Source organism: Varanus komodoensis, unplaced genomic scaffold (assembly GCF_004798865.1).
Source record: "Varanus komodoensis strain SLA01 unplaced genomic scaffold, ASM479886v1 scaffold1, whole genome shotgun sequence".
NCBI lineage: Eukaryota > Metazoa > Chordata > Lepidosauria > Squamata > Varanidae > Varanus > Varanus komodoensis.
Window position 1 is genome coordinate 48,137,136 of NW_025335268.1, and position 6,563 is coordinate 48,143,698.

Genomic DNA, 6,563 nt, shown 5'->3' on the forward strand with positions numbered 1-6,563 from the left:
TAGTAGTAGTAGTAGTAGTAGTAGTAATAATAATAATAATAATAATAATAATAATAATAATAATAATATCACTTCTAGTATTAGCAATCTTCATCATTTCAAGTTTGACCTTATTATGGTTGCATTAAAGGTTGAAGTGGCATGCTCATGAAGAAATATCAGAATTCACTGATTCTTGTAACTTTTCCAGAAATATGTATGACTCTAGAATCATATTTGTAAGATTATTCCTGGAAAAACTACATAGATAATCTTTCCCATGTTCATTTTCTCAGATCTATACACTTAGGTGCATCCTGTAAGCATCATTTTTAAGTCAGAATCAGTACTTTGCTTAACTTGACCCAGCATTTTTCACTGCTTTTTGCTTTACCATCTGATTAAAAGTTCAAGAAGGAGTCCAAAGGTATAAGGTTATCACAGTACAAGTATCTTATAACACCAGCATTTAAACTAATATTCCCCACAGTGGTTGTAATGGAAAACAGCAAGCAGTGTACAAAAATGAGTGGTTTTCTCATTTTGTTGTTGGTGCTCTTTATTACTTTTCTATACCATCCATAGCTGAAACTGTCTAGGTAGTTTACAACAGGGTGTAAATACAATAACATATAATAGATAAAAACAGTTAAGTATTTAAAATTAATTTAAAATAGCTTTAAAAAAGCTAAAAAAGACCCAGCCAAGAATAAAGGGACCTGGCTAATTGTGTCAGGCCCCTGAATGACCAGGGCATTTTTCAAGGCCTCCTCAAAGACCTGGCACCAAAAGGACAGCAAATCCAGACAGGCCACAGCGAGGAGGTAATTCCAGTGAAAAATCTCTCTTCCTAGTTGCCACCCTCCAAGCTTCTTGAGGAGTTGGCAGCCAGCGGAAGGCTGAGTGGAATTCCCTTAGAAGCACAGTCCATAGGAATCCCCTATGCTCTGCTGGGGTAAAGGAAGCAGCCAAGGCATCCCCCTTTGCTTCCCCATAATCCGATTTTATTATTTATTGGTTTGTTTATCTGGACAGGCTGTTAGTGAGAGTACTTTGGAGTAGATGGGAAAGAAGAAGTTGGAGGATCTTGGGGGTAAACTGGAAATACTCTCTCTGGGGTTGACTTTAGGGCCTTGGAAAAGGAGCTGGCATAGTTCTGTCTGCCAGCTGCAATGGGGCAAGTGAGAGGTGTTGGATCTTAGACTGCCCTTGTGATGTTGTACCTCAGAAGGGGTAATCTGAGCCATCCTATAATCCCTGGGATATTTGCCCACAGACAATAGAACAGCTCTCCCCAGGTCTCAACAAAACCACTCTCAGCAGCCATGATAATGGATACAGAATTGAAAGAGTAGGTGAAATAATAATTATATGGGCCAGTTGTTCTGGGAGAGAGTACTAAGCACAAAGAATTTCCCAGGAAAAGCGAAACTCTTTCTTGCAATACAGGTTATACTATTCTTGTGTTATAAAACCAATCACAATTTTTCATATATATTATCTGTCCTTTTACCAAGTAATTGGCTTTAAATAAAGTCAGTGCTGAATCTTCTTACTAGGAGGGCAATATCCTTGAAATACATGCTTATCTTTGTGCATTTTAAAACTGTTTATACCAAATTAATAAAACACTGTGTTTTCCTTCTAGTATCAGTCCTTCCCATACAATAAGAATGGATTCAAAGTTGGAATGAAACTAGAAGGAGTGGATCCTGAGCACCAGTCAATATATTGTGTGCTTACTGTAGCTGAGGTGAGTGTTAGAGTTGTAATGTAAAAAGGTTAATTTTAAGTTAATTAATTAATTAATTCAAATTGTAGTTGAAAGTAGTCCCATCAAACTACTAGGAGCCTGATGGTGGTTGTAGGAAATTATAGGTAACGTAAGAAGAGATCCATTGGATCAGATGAAAGGCCAACATACTATTTCCTGTAGTGGCCAATCAAATACCTATTGGAGGCCTGTGAGCCAGAGATGCCTACAATAGTCATCTTGGTATTCTTCCTGCTGTTCCCTAGCTACTGCTGTTTGGTGCCATGTTACCTCTTTTCTTGGAGAACCATATAGCCATCATTTGTTTATTGTACAAACTATATATACTGCTCTGTATATTTAAAAAAAGAATCATGAGCATTAAACAGTAAACCATAAATTTATCTAAATATAGAAAAAGAAAGACATTAAAATTGAGTTACACAATATAGCCAAAGCCAGTCATTCAAGGAACACTTATTTAAATAAAAATGTCTTTAGCAGATACCAAAAAGAAAAGCAATGTTTGCATGACTCTCATGACTAGGAGACACTGATATCTTCATTAATTTGTCTAATCCTGTTTTAAAATCATCTAAGTTGATGATTATCATGACTTTCTGTGGTAGAATATTCCATAGTTTAATTATACACTGTCTGTCTTGATTCTTCATTTGATAACCTTAGATACTAGTATTCTGAAACAGACAAAAAAGCCCTTTTCTGTAGATACCAGGATTCTGTGTACACAGTATATTTGCAGCAGATTTATTGAGCATGCACATGGCTTATAAATAAGGAGTTTATCCTAGATAAACCTTGATGCATTTGCTTTTAACCTTGGTGTCTCTTTTATCCTGTAATTTACATTCCTCTTTGGCTTCTGATCACTTTCCTTTTCTGGATAATATGTTATCACTATGCACTGTGTTTGAAGAGTCTTAATTCCAGTTGCATCTATGCTATAGAGTCAAAAAATGACTTTTTTGGCTTAACCGCAATGCACTTTTGCTAACTTCTGCACTTCTGATTATTGTGATTTTAGATTTGCGGCTATAGAATTAAACTTCACTTTGATGAATATCCCGATTGTTATGATTTTTGGCTGAATGCTGATTCTACAGATATTCACCCAGTTGGCTGGTGTGAGAAAACAGGTCACAAGCTTCATCCTCCAAAGGGTAAGTACCCTGTTACCTATTAAAGATTTGTAAAGTGTTAGGTAATTGTTTTTTGTTCAAGCAATGTAAAATAGGCAAAGTGATGTTTTTATGTTAAGACAATTTGCACATGAGAAGTAGAATTAGAATGTACTGGTTATGGAAAAGAAAATGTTTTTTCTATTCATGTTTTTTATAAAACAAGAACACAATTGAATTATGAAGCAGTTGAAATTCCAGCAAATAAAACCATTTGCTTCCTGTGACCAAAGATATTCTGTTTTGATCTGATGTATGGTAATGTGTGGCCATGCACACACAGAGTCACAAAATAGGGGCGCTTCCTCAATCCGTAGATTTGCATGTGCATTCAGTCTACCTAGCTTTGCAAGGTTTTCCTCCTATTTCCTCTTTTCCCACTAGCTGCACAAAGAAGCCAGGGTTGGGTGAGGGGGGCTAATAATATTTCACATTATGAATGTGGGCTTAAATGAATGGAATTGGGCCAGGCTTGTGTATGTGTTGTATCTGTATAAGATTGCTTTTAGCTGGTACACACATTTCATAACTGCATTTTTAACCTATTTGTAGTAGTGGCATCTACTTTGTAGAGGTGTTGTGCTGTTCAGTGTGGTTATGAAGACATTCTGCCTATTTTCTTATTCAAGAGTGCAATCCTGCACTCATTTTTGTACATATACAGTCAAGTACATACATATACACACATACTGGATTTGTGCAAGCTCATTCCTCAATACCCTTATAAGAGATTCTTTAAGATTGAAGGTTGTACACTGCTTAAAAACCTGATACCTCAAGGGTTAAGGGCATCTGAGGCCACATTAAAAATATTGAATCATTTTATTTAGGAAAGGAAAATTAGAAATATATGTTTAAAGGCATTTAAATTGAAAAGCAGTTTGACAATGTTGAAGTACAACAGGCATTTAAAATCAGTGATAGTAGTGAACACTTTGTTAGACAGAAAGATCGAAAATAATTTGTGTGAAGTAATGTGGGGAGTGGGGAGAAGAAGAAGGAGGCCAGGTTCAAGTGATCATGGAGGAGGAAATAAACTATGGTAGCTGTTGTGGTTCTGAAAGGATTTGTTAACCATGGCAACAAGCTAACATTGATGGGTTTGCTCAGCACAGCAAGCCATGCCAGAAAGGGTACTTATACAAACTGCCTTTGGCACACGTGATAGGAAAAATAAACCAGCGTGGACTAAATGTAATTAATACTTTTCTATCAACCTGGCTTAACACACTTTTAACATACTTTAAAAATATTGCAGGATAGATGGTTTCCTTAGTAGCTATTTTGAGGCAAAACCTACTTTTTCCCATGTAGGATCCAGTTAGGGGCCTAAGGGGTTTTCTTGACCTTCCAAGGAGGAGTTCAAACCTATCAGATAAGGAATGACCACCTGTCATGCAAACATCTCTCTCCTTGAACAAGTTTTACATGTCTTGTACTAACAGCATCTACTGCTTTTGCCAAGCCTCTTTCCAGGTACAGACTACAGCTTGAAAAGTAGGAAAATGAAGGGATAATTGCTAACAGTACACAACACTGACATCCAATCCAAAGTGCTTTGGATCCTGTGGGATGGTTGTGGGATAGTTCACATTAATCTTTAATAAACCTTCTACTTATGCAGTCCCCTTCTGCTTTAATTGGGTGCTTCAGCTTTTGTGGAAACCACAGCTTACAGTGAATCTATAAAAGACTACTTTGTATGGACCCTTCATTACCATCTACCATCTAAAGGATGCAACTTATTTCTTCTCCTTGAAAAGATGATAAATTTCAGACTTCGTAGCTTGATGGTTGCAAGAGCTGAACAGGGTTCATGCATATGCGTAATTTGCAGATACTGTCAATGTACTTCATCCCCTTTCTTGAGAATGGATAGTTGTGGTTCTTGAAGACAAGCAGAAGGCTTATTTTCAGTTTCTCTATCTCAGTAATGCTTTCAGGAGAAGTATTTGTAGTTGCTGCTTTTGCCTTTCAGCTTAGCTCAGAGCATACAATAATATTCCAAGTCACTATGTCTTTTAAAAAGTGACATTCCCTCCACTCCTCCAGTCTCTTCTGGGGATGGATGATTTGACAGATAGTGAAAATGAGCTGCGGTAATAATAGAGGGAACTTGCAGTGGACATAACTGCACTTTAAATTTAATTAATGTTTTATCTTTTTCATTCTTTTTCACGGTCTTCTTCAGGATATAAAGAAGATGAATTTAATTGGCCTGCATATCTGAAGAAATGTAAAGCTCAAGCTGCTCCTAAGTCCTTCTTTGAAAACCAAAACTCAGTAAGTTTTCTCAGATTATCCCTGCATCTCTGTGGACAGTAGCTTTTGGAGAATATGCTGACTTCCTTGGTCCTCCTAAAAATGCAGTGTGTTTCATCAATATAATACATCTTGATTTCTTCAGATTAAATCAAGGGAAAGAAGCTATTGAATCAAAGGTTGTTGACACATGTAAGCAAGCAGACAAGCCGCCATGACATGCCAGTTTATATGGAACACAGGATTAGTGTTTTCATGTATAGGTGGGAGGAGCCATCTAGTGACTAATGCTTTGCATGAGTTTGATACTGTTAGACTTCAAAGAAGACATAACTGTCATCTATAAGAGGCATATGCCTGCAAACCACAATGAACCCTGACAAAGATGTCACTGAACTTGTACTTCCAGGCTTAGGAATATAAATTTCAGAGGACCTCAAAAGGTTTACTTCAAAAAAGCATCTTCAAATGCTTCTTTGGCTCTAATTGTAATTCAAGCTGGGGAAGAATCATCTCTAGTCCCACCAAGCTTATGAGACACAAAACTCCCCCACTTTTCCTTAAACTCTTACAACTGGGTTGCTGTTGTCACTGGTAGTGGTGGTGCAGCAAGCCATTAAGAGAAAAGGGGGTATAAATTTTCCCTCTTTCACAATCCCTAGGAAGCATAGTCCTCTTCATGGTCACTGTGCATAACACATGAATTCTGTATCTAGAACATTGATTTGAAGATGCTTCTATAGCTGAGGAATTTAGTGGAAACTCTTCCCCACTGTCATAGTACGTACACATGTTCCTGGAGGATTCCTTCATTTTTCATCAGTTCCTCTTTAACCCCTGTTGTGCTTGGCTTACACAGAACTCTGATCCCTTTCTCTTTGAGGAGAAAGTTCTAGTATCTGTGAGGTACTAGTACCTTTTATTTTACTTTTTATTTAAATTGTTAATTTTTTGATGTGCTAGTTATATTGTACTTGTTAACAACTTGATCGATCTTTTAGACCACTCATTTGCTTTGTGAGGTTTATGTATTTGAAGGCCCCTTTTCAGAATTGCATATGCTGCAATAGCAGGTCTCCAAGTACAGACTGTCACTCACTCTGCCTTCTTTGTCTGCATGATGATTATCTTACCAAGTCCTGCCCACACTGCCAGACTTCTATCGAACAGGCCAAGTAGAATAGGTTGGACAGATTAAAGGCTCTTCTATGGAAAAGAACAGTTTGGAGGCAGCAGAACTCCCTTGTCCTACAGTGGAGTCACAGTGAACGTCGTCATCTCCATCTTCAGTGGTTGCCTGTAAAGAGGCCAGACCCCTTCTGCTTGCTTTCTAAACAGGGCAGGCTGAACCTTTTTGAAAGTCACCACAG

The 6,563-nt window shown here is 37.5% G+C and overlaps 1 protein-coding gene across 1 annotated transcript in view; it reads right to left on the bottom strand.

Annotated features, from left to right (window-relative positions):
• The window catches only part of L3MBTL3 (L3MBTL histone methyl-lysine binding protein 3), a 78,365-nt gene that overhangs the window by 43,421 nt on the left and 28,381 nt on the right, over positions 1-6,563 (bottom strand). The window lies entirely within an intron of this gene.